Source organism: Equus quagga, chromosome 16 (genome assembly GCF_021613505.1).
Source record: "Equus quagga isolate Etosha38 chromosome 16, UCLA_HA_Equagga_1.0, whole genome shotgun sequence".
NCBI lineage: Eukaryota > Metazoa > Chordata > Mammalia > Perissodactyla > Equidae > Equus > Equus quagga.
This window is the reverse complement of record NC_060282.1, coordinates 39503594-39516205: the sequence shown is the minus strand read 5'-3', so window position 1 is coordinate 39516205 and position 12612 is coordinate 39503594.

Here is a 12612-nt window from a genome sequence, read left to right as displayed (position 1 = left end):
TCCTAGTAAAATAAAAGTAACTGTAGCAAAACATCATTCATGCTGTCATATAAATCTATGAAACAAGTAATGCATGTTATATCGAATGGATTTATGCGACCCTAATTCCAAACACTTTTTAAAAAATTACTCCGTGACAGGAGAAGAGGCCTCCGTTTGCAGCAGTACTGTTGCGGAGGCGCTGTGCGTCGGGGAGGGAGTTTCAGCCCCAGCGCCTCATCAGGAAGTCACAGAGCCCTAAGGTGATTTTTCCAGCCGTCACACTCAGAGCAGTTCCATCACCACACTCAGCAGTTCCATCATCACACTCAGAGCAATTCCATCACCACACTCAGAGCAGTTCCGTGTGAGGACAAACTAATAGCTGATTTCAACCAGTAGTTACTTAGTAGATCAGTATGGATTTGCTTCAAGTTTTCTAGATATCAGAGTTTTGTTTTTTGGTAAAAATAACTGCTTTTGTCTAAGTACTTGAATGTGACAGTGATTTTTTTAGGTAATAATTGCAAGGAAACATTCCTTTTTTATTAAAATCATTTTTTTAGTATGAAATGAACATGTTCATTGTAGAAACTTCAGAAAATATAAACTTTAAAAGACAAAATCTAAATATTACCCATAATTCATTCAGTCGAAAATCATGTTTATGTATATGAGGGATTGTTGTTATCTTTTCAGTCTTGCAATAACAAGTTAGCCAAAGCACAACTATTAATAGAACCTAAGTGTATTGAACCACTGAGCACAGCACTTCTGGATTTTCCTTAGCGGAAACTATTGGTGATAATAGGTTATAGAGAATGTTCCAGTAATACTTGCTATATTAGTAAATATTGATTAGTGCTGTAGAGAGAGCAACTACGCCTAATCATATCAACACTTAGCTGATCACAGTTTATGACAGATACATTTTTGATGTCTTAGGAAAAAGCACTGAAGCTATTTTATTTGGAATTATTTTTAATGTTTTCTAATTGCTGACCAAATGGTAAAGAAAAGATTGTAAGCTCTTTAGAGGGCAGGAAAAGTGCCATGCAGGGCCCAGTACAAATTTGGCATTCTGTAAATATTTGTTGACGACAAATGCTCTTTATTCTTATATAATTATGATAATTTCCTCAGAACTTAATATAATTGGCTATAGGGGAAAATACGTGGCCAAAATTTTTATAAAATTATTTTGTACTACTGGTTCAGTATTCAATTTTGATTGAATAAATATATTATTAGCAATAATAAGGGGTTTGAAAGCTTTTCTTAGTATATTTTTAATCTGAATTTTTACTATAAAAAGATATAAAATTACTTTTGACTCGTGTCCTTCAGAAAAACACACTTCTTTAAATCACACACCGTCAAAGGGAAGGAATATGACAACAGAGGGAAAATATGGGTGACTTTTTAGACATCTCACGATCATTTAGCTAATGATACCACACTTAAACGAGATTGCTATTTCTGTGTTTGAAAGGCCAGCGTGCAATAAATGTTACTTTTCATATTTAAGAAAATGTAGCGATTCCCCTTCAGTGTGGAAAGACGACTCAAAATCCCAACCCAGCCACTACAAGTCAATTAACTTGGATACCAGCATCTTATTTCCAGCTCTTTCATTCTAGAGTTTGAGTTTGAAGTCATGACCTGTCTATCCGTGCCCCTTATACCCGGCCTGGCCAGAATATCTAATTTCCTGGCCACAGTGATTGGCTTAGGAATGGGCCTCTAACCTAAGATGGATCAGTCAGAGCCTACTCTGAGACTCTCCTATCGGAGATATAAGGTAATTGCGTCTTTCTGCTGGGGTTAGTACACTGGTAGTCTGCATGCCAGGGCCTGCGTCATCTCCCCTAAGAGACAGACGGAGCCATGAGGTTTTGGAGCGCGCATGCCTGAAACCAACTGTTCTCTGGACTTCCCTGTTACGTGAGCCTGTGAATTCCTCTTTTTTCCACTTAAGCTAATTTGAGTTGGGTTCTGCCATTTACAAATAAAAGAGTTTAACATTAAAAGTAGAAAGAAGTGCCTTATAAATGAACTGGAGAAAATAATAAATATAAGAGCAGAAATTTATAAAGAAAGGAAAGATATTATAGAAAAGATAAAGCCAAAAAGTATTTCTTTAAAAATATTAATAAAATGGATAAACTTCATAGCAAGACTGATTAAAAGAAAAATTAGAAGCCCAAATAAAGCACATTAGATAAAAAGGGGGCACTTAATATAGTTACAAGAGATTAAAAAGATCCCTACAGGAGCTGGCCCGGTGGCACAGTGGTTAAGTGCAGTACGTTCCATTTCGTTGGCGCGGGGTTTGCCGGTTCAGATGCTGGGTGTGGACATGGCACGGATTGGCAAAAACCATGCTGTGGTAGGTGTCCCATATATAAAAGTAGAGGAAGATGGGCATGGATGTTAGCTCAGGGCCAGTCTTCCTCAGCAAAAAGAGGAGGATTGGCAGCAGTTCGCTCAGGGCTAATCTTCCTCAGAAAAAAAAAAGATCCCTACAAATGTGAAAATTTAGATGATATGCACAAATTCTACATTAATGTCCAAAACTGACTAAAAACTAAGAAAAAAACTAGAAAATCTGAATGCTCCTGTTAGCGTGAAGGGAATTGAATCTGTAGTTAAAATTTTTTTCTCTAAAGAAAACACCAAGTTCAAAGTTTTATAGGTAAACTATCAAACATTCAACGATAAATATTTACAACCATAAACTCTTTTATAGAAGAGAAAAGTCAGTCTCACAGATGAACATAAATGTGAAGATCCTAAACAAAATATACCAATCTGAATTTAAGTGTATAAAACATATACATTATAAATATGTGTATGTAGATGTATATAAACACACATATTGACCAAGTTGAATTTATTCTAGGAATGAGAGGTTGGCTCTACATTATAAAAAATTAGTTAATTGCATTTTACCATGTTAGCAAATTAATGTCTAAAGTCATATGATGATCTCATAGATGCAGAAAAAATTCAATGAATTTCAACAACCATTTTGAACTCCAACATCACCTGAGTGAGGCCTTTCTTTCTTACTGACTTTATTAAACTTGTAATCCCCCAACACTCTCCAGCTACCCCTGCTTTACTGTTCCCTATAGCTCTTAACAATCTAACATGTAATTTTTTGTGTTTAAGTTTTTATAAATTGTGGTAAAACATACATAACAAAATTTACCATTGTAAGTATCTTTAAGTGTACAATTCAGTAGCATTAAATACAATGGTGTGCAACCATCACCACTATTGTTTCCAAAACTTTCATCACCCCCAACAGAAACTCTGTACCCATTAAGCAACAGCTCCCCATTGCCTGCTACCTCAACACCTGGTAACCTCTAATCTACTTTCTGTCACTGTGAATTTGCCTAAGACATGATTTACTTATTTGTTTTGATTGTCTGTTCACTAGAAGTTAAGTTCCCTGAGGGCAAGAATTTTGGGTTGTTTATTGCTGTGTTCACAGCACTCGCAACAATATCTGTTTATTAAATATTTGTGGAAGGAAAGAAGGAAGGAGGGGAGCAAGGAAGGAAGAAGTTTTAGCAAAGTAAGGCTAGATGGAGACTTTCTTGATCGAATAAAAGGAATACATAAAAAACCTATAGCAAGGATCACAATGGTGAAATGTTAAAGACATTCCTTTAAAAACAAAAAATAATGCAAATATGATTTCATTTTTGTTTTACTTTGAAAATTGTGAAGGTAAACTATATTATTTAATGATTCAAACATATGTGATAAAAGAAGAAAGAAGAAATGGTAAATGCAAAATTCAGGCTGTTGATTTCCTCTGAGATGGGAGGGAAGGGGATGGGATGAGAGCCTCTCACGGGATCTTCTACAGCAGGACGACTGTTTTTTCTCAAACTGTGTGGCGGATACATGGGCGGTCAACATTCTTATGTATCTACTCAGTGTTAAAAAAAGATGTTTAAGAAAATGTTAAACTATAATATTGGGTGAAAAAAGCAAGTCAGACAAACGTATTCAGTAAGATTTTATTGGTATAAAATCCAAGATCAGACAAAACTAAATGATCATTTTTATGCATACCTTCTATGTGGCAAAACTATAGAAAAAAGCGAGGAATGATTAACACAAAATTAAGGACTGCAGTTAGCTTTGGGGAAGTGAGAATAATGGGACTCAGCACGTCTTATGTAGGGCTTCCAAAGTATTGGTGCTTGTTCCTTTCTTAAGCTGGATTTGGCATGTAGGTGTTCATTTTGTTATCCTCTGAACCATGCATATGAATAATATAGCTTCTTTGATAAGTATGAAATAGTTAATAATAAACCGGTTCTGATGGGTAACTTCAATTCAGATGTTGTCCTAGACAAATTTCATCACCTGTCAACATTTTTTCAAGCATGTTTGGCAGGGGTGGGGTTGTCCCTTGCTGATGTTCCTGTCTTTATTGTTTTAGGAGATATCAGTTAACTATGAGCAACAGTTTTTTGTTTTTCTTTTTTTTTTTAGATTGGCATCTGAGCTAACATCTGTTATCAAGCTTCTCTTTTTTTCTTCTTCTCCCCAAAGCCCCCCAGGACATAGTTGTGTATTCTAGTTATAGGTCCCTCTGGTTCTGCTATGTGGGATGCCGCCTCAGTGTGGCCTGACAAGTGGTGTCATGTCTGCGCCAGGATCCGAAGCGGCGAAACCCTGGGCGGCCAAGCGGAGTGTGCAAACTTAACCACTCGGCCATGGTTTTTAACTGAGCAACATTTTTTAACTGAAAGGGAAAATCTTTCGTTTAACACTCTCCCACAGACTGCATTACTATAGTCCTTAAACTTTTTTTGAATTTTCTAGGGCATTTTCATGTACAGAGTACTCACATACTCCCTCTCCCCACTGCACTCAGTTTCCCTGATATTAACATATTTCATTAGTGTGGTACCTTTGTTACAATTGATGAACCAATATTGACACACTATTATTATTATTATTATTATTATTTTTGATGAAGAAGATTGGTCCTAAGCTAACACCCATTGGCAATCTTCCTCTCTTTTTCACTTGAGGAAGATTGTCCCTGAGCTAACATCTGTGGCAATCTTCCTCTGCTTTGTATGTGGGATGCCGCCACAGCATGGCTTGATGAGCAGTGTGTAGGTCTGTGCCTGGGATCTGAACCTGTGAGCCCTGGACCACCAAAGTGGAGTGTGTGAACTTAACCACTATGTCACCAGGCCAGCCTGATGCATTATTATTAACTAAAGTCTCCAATTTACATTAGGGTCCAGTCTTTGGGTTGTACATTCTATGTTTTTTGACAAGTGCATAATGACATGTATCCACCATAACAGTATCATATAGACTAGTTTCACTGCCCTAAAAACCTACTGCGCTCTGCCTATCCATCCCTCCCCTGCCTCCCCCACCGCTCCCTGAGCCCCTGGCAACCACTAATCTTTCTGCTGTCTGTAACCTCCTGCCCCTTTCCCTCTGCATCATCGTTTCCTTCTCTTTCCCCTTTTCCATCATCATCATCATCATCATCATCACCATATGCCAGGCATTATTCTAAGTGCTTTATGCATATTAATTTAATTAATCCTCACAACAACTTTATAAAGTAGGTACTAGTAAGATCCCCATTTTACAGAGAAAACAGAGGAACAGAGAGCTTAAGAAACTTGCCCTGGGTTACAAAGTTAATAAGTGGTGGAGCAGGATTTGAACTCAGGTCGTCTGGTTCTAGAGTACGTGCCTTTAACCACTATACTCTACCACTTCATGGAAAAATGTCTAAAAGAACTTCCAGTGCCTAATCTTTTATCAATTTGCAGTGCTATACTCCCCAACCCTGCCTACTTGGAGAGTCCTCATATTTATCTTTTGTTTATATTAATAAATTTAGTTATCCAAACAGCAGAAACTTTTCCATGTGGTACATCATTCTACATGATCATTTATGATTATTAAATACTACAGAACAGTGTTAGCTTTTTAAGCCTTTGCTGTATGCTAGGCACTGCTAAGTGCTTTTCATATATATTATCTTATTTAATCCTTAAGACATTCCGTTGAGAAGGTGAAGTTATTCTCTCTCAGGAAACTGAGGCTTAAAGAGGTTCAATAACTAGCTCAGGGTAATTTAGCTAGTAAGTGGCAGATCTGGGTCTACAACCTCATAGGAATTACTCCAAAGTCTGTGCTCTTAAAACTACTGTTCTTTTTTTTTTTTATTGCATTGGATTATAACATTGGATTATAATATTATATAACTTTCAGGTGTACATCATAATATATTTTGAATTTTGTGTAGATTACATCATGTTCACCACCCAAAGACTAATGACAATCCATCACCACACGTGTGCCTAATCATGCCTTTTACCCTCCGTGCTCCCCCGCATCCTCTCTGGTAACCACCAATCCAATCTCTGTTGCTATGTGTTTGTCGTTTTTATCTTCTACTTATGAGTGAGATCATACAGTATTTGACTTTCTCCCTCTGACTTATTTCACTTAGCATAATACCCTCAACGTCCATCCATGTTGTCACAAATGGCTGGATTTCATCATTTCTTATGGCTGAGTAGTATTGCATTGTGTATTTATACCACATCTTCTTTATCCATTTGTCCCTTGATGGGCACCTAGGTTGCTTCCAACTCTTGGCTATTGTGAATAATGCTGCAATGAACATAGGGGCGCATGTATCTTTCTGCCTTTGTGTTTTCAAGTTCTTTGGATAAATACCCAGCAGTGGAATAGCTGGATCATATGGTAGATCTATTCTTAATTTTCTGAGGAAACTCCATACTGCTTTCCATAGTGGCTGCACCAGTTCACATTCCCATGAGCAGTGTACGAGAGTTCCCTTCTCCCCACATCCTCTCCAATACTTGTTGTTTCCTGACTTGTTAATTATAGCCATTCTGACTGGAGTGAGGTGATATCTCATTGTAGTTTTGATTTGCATTCCCCTGATAGTTAATGATGTTGAACATCTTTTCATGTGCCTGTTGGCCATCTGTATATCTTCTCTGGAGAAATCTCTGTTCAGATCCTTTGCACATTTTTTAACTGGGTTGTTGGTTTTGTTGTTGTTGAGACGTATGAGTTCTTTGTATATTTTGCATATTAACCCCTTATCTGATATATGGTTTGCAAATATCTTCTCCCAGTTGTTAGGTTGTCTTTTCATTTTGTTGATGGTTTCCTTTGCTGTGCAGAAGCTTTTTCGCCCAATGTGGTCCCATTTGTTTACTTTTTCTTTTGTCTCCCTTGCCTGGTCAGACATGGTATTTGAAAATATGCTGCTAAGACTGATGTCAATAAGTGTATTGCCTAGGTTTTCTTCTAGAAGTTTCATGGTTTCAGGTCTTACATTCAAGTCCTTACTCCATTTTGAGTTGACTTTTGTGCATGCTGTAAGATTATGGTCTACTTTCATTCTTTTGCATGTGTCTGTCCAGTTTTCCCAACACCATTTTTTGAAGAGACTCTCCTTTTTCCATTGTGTGCTCCTGGCTCCCTTGTCGGAAATTAGCTGTTCAGATATGTGTGGGTTTATTTCTGGGCTCTCAATTCTGTTCCATTGATCTGTGTGTCTGTTTTTGTGCCAGTACCATGCTGTTTCGGTTACTATAGCTTTGTAGTATATTTTGAAATCAGGGAGTGTGATACCTCCAGCTTTGTTCTTTTTCCTCAGGATTCCTTTGGCTATTCAGGGTCTTTTGTTGTTCCATATAAATTTTAGGATCCTTTGTTCTATTTCTGTGAAAAATGTTGGAACTTTGACAGTGATTGCATTGAATCTATAGATTGCTTTAGGAAGTATGGACATTTTAACTATGCTAATTCTTCCCATCTAAGAGCACAGAATTATCTTTCCATTTCTTTGTGTCTTCTTCAATTTCTTTCAACAATGTTTTATAGTTTTTGGTGTACAGATCTTTCACCTCTTTGGTTAAGTTTATTCCTGTGTGTTTTATTCTTTTTGTTGCAATTGTAAATGGGATTATATTCTTAATTTCTCATTCTGCTACTTTGTTAGTGTATAGAAACGCAACTGATTTTTGTATGTTGATTTTGTATCCTGCAACTTGATTGTATTCATTTATTTCTAAAAGTTTTTTAGTGGATTCTTTAGAGTTTTCTATATGTAAAATCATGTTGTCTGTAAATGGTGACAGTTTCACTTCTTCTTTTCCAAGTTGGATCCCGTTTATTTCTTTTTCTTGCCTGATTGCTCTGGCTAGGACTTCCAATACTGTGTCAAATAAGAGTGGTGAAATTGGGCCTCCTTGTCTGGTTCCTTTTCTTAGAGGTATAGTTTTCAGTTTTTCTCTATTGAGAATGATATTAGCTGTGGGTTTGTCATATATGGCCTTTATTATGTTGAGGTACTTTTCTTCTATATCCATTTTATTCAGAGTTTTTATCATAACTGGATGCTGTGTCTTGTCAAATGCTTTCACTGCATCTATTGAGATGATCATGTGATTTTTATTCTTCATTTTGTTAATGTGGTGTATCACGTTGATTGATTTGTGGATGTTGAACCATCCCTGCATCCCTGGAATAAAATCCACTTGATCATGATGCATGATCTTTTTAATGTATTGTTGTATTCAATTTGCTAGTATTTTGTTGAGGATTTTTGCCTTGATGTTCATCAGTGATATTGGCCTGTAATTTTGTTTTTTTGTGTTGTCCTTGTCTGGTTTTGGTATCAGGATAGTGTTGGCTTTGTAGAATGAGTTAGGAAGCCTCCCCCTCTTGAATTTTTTGGAACAGTTTGAGAAAGATAGGTATTAAGTCTTCTTTGAATGTTTGGTAGAATTCACCAGGGAAGCCATCTGGTCCTGGACTTTCATTTTTTGGGAGGGTTTTGATTACTGTTTTGATCTCCTTACTTGTGATTGGTCTATTCAAATTCTTCACTTCTTGATCCAGTTTTGGAAGGTTGTATGAGTCTAAGAATTTATCCCTTTCTTCTAGATTATCCAATTTGATGGTATATAGCTTTTCATCGTATTTTCTTATAATCTTTTGTATTTCTGAGGTGTCTGTTGTAATTTCTCCTCTTTCATTTCTGATTTTATTTCTTTGAGCCTTCTCTTTTTTTCTTGGTAAATCTAGCTAAAGGTTTGTCAATTTTGTTTATCTTCTCAAAGAACCAGCTCTTGGTTTCATTAATTTTTTCTATTGTTTTTAGTCTCTATTTCGTTTATTTCTGCTCTGATTTTTATTATTTCCTTCCTTCTGCTGATTTGGGGCTTTATTTGTTCTTCTTCTTCCAGTTCCTTTAGGTGCACTGTTAGATGTTTATTTGAGTTTTTCTTGCTTGTTGAGGTAGGCCTGAATTGCTATAAACTTCCCTCTTAGAACTGCTTTTGCTGTATCCCATAGATTTTTGGCATGTCGTATTTTCATTTTCATTTGTCTCCAAGTATTTTTTTATTTCTCCTTTGATTTCTTCTTTGATGCAATCGTTGTTAAGTAGCATTTTGTTTAATTGCCACATTTTTGTGGCTTTTCTGATTTTCTTCCTGTAGTTGATTTCTAGTTTCACACCTTTCTGGTCAAAAAAGATGCTTGGCATTATTTTGATCTTCTTAAATGTATTGAGACTTGTTTTGTGTCCTAATATGTGATCGGTCCTGCAGAATGTTTCATGTGCATTTGAAAAGAATGTGTATTCTTCGGTTTTTGGATAGAATGTTCTGTATATATCTACTAAGTCCATCTGGACAGATGTGTCATTTAAGGCCAATGATTCCTTATTGATCTTCTGTTTGGATGATCTATCCATTGGTGTAGGTGGAGTGTTAAAGTCCTCTGCTATTATTGTGTTACTGTGTATTTCTCCTTTTATGTCTGTTAATAATTGTTTTATATATTTAGGTGCTCCTATGTTGGGTGCATAGATATTTACAAGTGTTATATCCTCTTGTTGGATTACTCCCTTTATCATTATGCCCTTCTTTGTCTCTTGTTACAGATTTGTTTTAAAGTCTATTTTGTCTGATAGAAGTATTGCTACCCTCACTTTCTCTTCTGTCCCATTTGCATGGAATATCTTTTTCTATCCTTTCACTTTCAGTTTGTGAGTGTCTTTAGGTCTGAAGTGTGTCTCTTGTATGCAGCATATATATGGGTCTTGTTTTTTTAGCCAGTTTGCCACCCTATGTCCCTTAGACTGTTTTGATTGGAGCATTTAGTCCATTGACAATTAACGTAGCTGTTGACAAATATGTATTTATTGCCATTATGTTACTTTTTTTTCTGGGTGTATTAGTAGTTCTTCTCTATTCCTTTCTTCTTTCCTTGCTCTCTCCCCTTGTGGTTTGATGGCTGTCTTTAGTAATATATTTGATTTCTTTCCTCTTACTTATTTGTTTACTTATTATAGGTTTCTGGTTTGTGATTACCATGAGGTTCCTATATAATATTCTACATATATAACAATGTATATTGAGTTGATGGTCTCTTTAGCTGGACCTCTTTCTAAAAGCTCTACTCTTTTACTCCCCTCCTCCCACATTTTGCTTTTGAAATCATATCTAATCTCTTGTTTTGTGTGTGTCTATCCATTACCCTCTTGTCATTGAAATAGGTAATTTTACCACTTTTGCCTTTAACCTTCATATTATCTTCATAGGTGGTCGATCTGCTTTTACTGTATTTTTGCCTTTACTAGTGATTTTATTGCCTGTTTTTTTTTTTTTGATAATTTTCTTATCCATATTTGTGGTCTTCTCTTTCCCACTTACATAAGTCCCTTCAGTGTTTCTCATAGAACTGGTTTCTTGGTGATAAACTCCTTTAATTTTTTTTTTTAGTTAATATACTGATTTATTTTCTTCATTTTACAACATGATTTGGAGATTGGTCCACACCAGTGCATAGAGGTGTTCTCCTCACCCTCCCTTTGTTTTTCTTTTTTTTCATTAATGTTATGATAGATTACAACCTTGTGAGATTTCAGTTGTACATTTTTGTTAGTCATGTTGTGGGTACACCACTTCCCCCTTTGTGCCCTCCTCCCACCCCCCCTTTTCCCTGGTAACCACCGATCAGATCTCCTTATCAATATACTAACTTCCACCTATGAGTGGAGTCATATAGAGTTCGTCTTTCTCTGACTGGCTTATTTCGCTTAACATAATAACCTCGAGGTCCATCCACGTTGTTGTGAATGGGCCAATTTTGTCATTTTTATGGCTGAGTAGTATTCCATTGTGTATATATACCACATCTTCTTTATCCAATCATCAGTTTCTAGGCATGTAGGCTGGTTCCACGTCTTGGCTATTGTAAATAATGCTGCGATGAACATAGGGGTGCAACGGACTCTTGAGATTTCTGATATCAGGTTCTTAGGATAGATACCCAGTAATGGGATGGCTGGGTCATAGGGTATTTCTATTTTTAACTTTTTGAGAAATCTCCATACTGTTTTCCATAGAGGCTGTACCAGTTTGCATTCCCACCAACAGTGTATGAGGGTTCCTTTTTCTCCACAACCTCTCCAACATTTGTCGCTCTTGGTTTTGGATGTTTTTGCCAATCTAACGGGTGTAAGATGATATCTTAGTGTAGTTTTGATTTGCATTTCCCTGATGATTAGCGATGATGAACATCTTTTCATGTGTCTATTGGCCATATTCATATCTTCTTTTGAGAAATGTCTGTTCATGTCCTAGGCCCATTTTTTGATCGGGTTGTTTGTTTTTTGTTGTTAAGCCGTGTGAGTTCTTTGTATATTATGGAGATTAACCCTTTGTCAGATAAGTGGCTTGTAAATATTTTTTCCCAATTAGTGAGCTGTTTTTTTGTTTCAATCCTGTTTTCCCTTGCTTTGAAGAAGCTCTTTAGTCTGATGAAGTCCCATTTGTTTATTCTTTCTATTGTTTCCCTTAACTGAGGAGTTATACTGTCTGAAAAGTTTCTTTTGAAACTGATGTCAAAGAGTGTACTGCCTATATTCTCTTCCAAAAGACTTATTGTCTCAGGCCTAATCTTTAGGTCTTTGATCCATTTTGAGTTTATTTTGGTGTGTGGTGAAAAAGAATGGTCAATTTTCAATCTTTTGCATGTGGCTGTCCAGTTTTCCCAGCACCATTTGCTGAAGAGATTTTCTTTTCTCCATTGTAGGCCCTCTGCTCCTTTGTCGAAGATTAGCTGTCCATAGATGTGTGGTTTTATCTCTGGGCTTTCAATTCTGTTCCATTGATCTGTGGACCTGTTTTTGTACCAGTACCATGCTGTTTTGATCACTGTAGCTTTGTAGTATGTTTTGAAATCGGGGATTGTGATTCCACCGGCTTTGTTCTTCTTGCTCAGGATTGCTTTAGCAATTCGCGGTCTTTTGTTGCCCCATATGAATTTTAGGATTCTTTGTTCAATTTCTGTGAAGAATGTTCTTGGGATTCTGATTGGGATAGCATTGAATCTGTAGATTGCTTTAGGTAGTATGGACATTTTAACTATGTTTATTCTTCCAATCCATGTGCATGGAATGTCTTTCCATCTCTTTATGTCGTCGTCAATTTCTTTCAAGAAAGTCTTGTAGTTTTCATTGTATAGATCCTTCACTTCCTTGGTTAAGTTTATCCCAAGGTATTTTATTCTTTT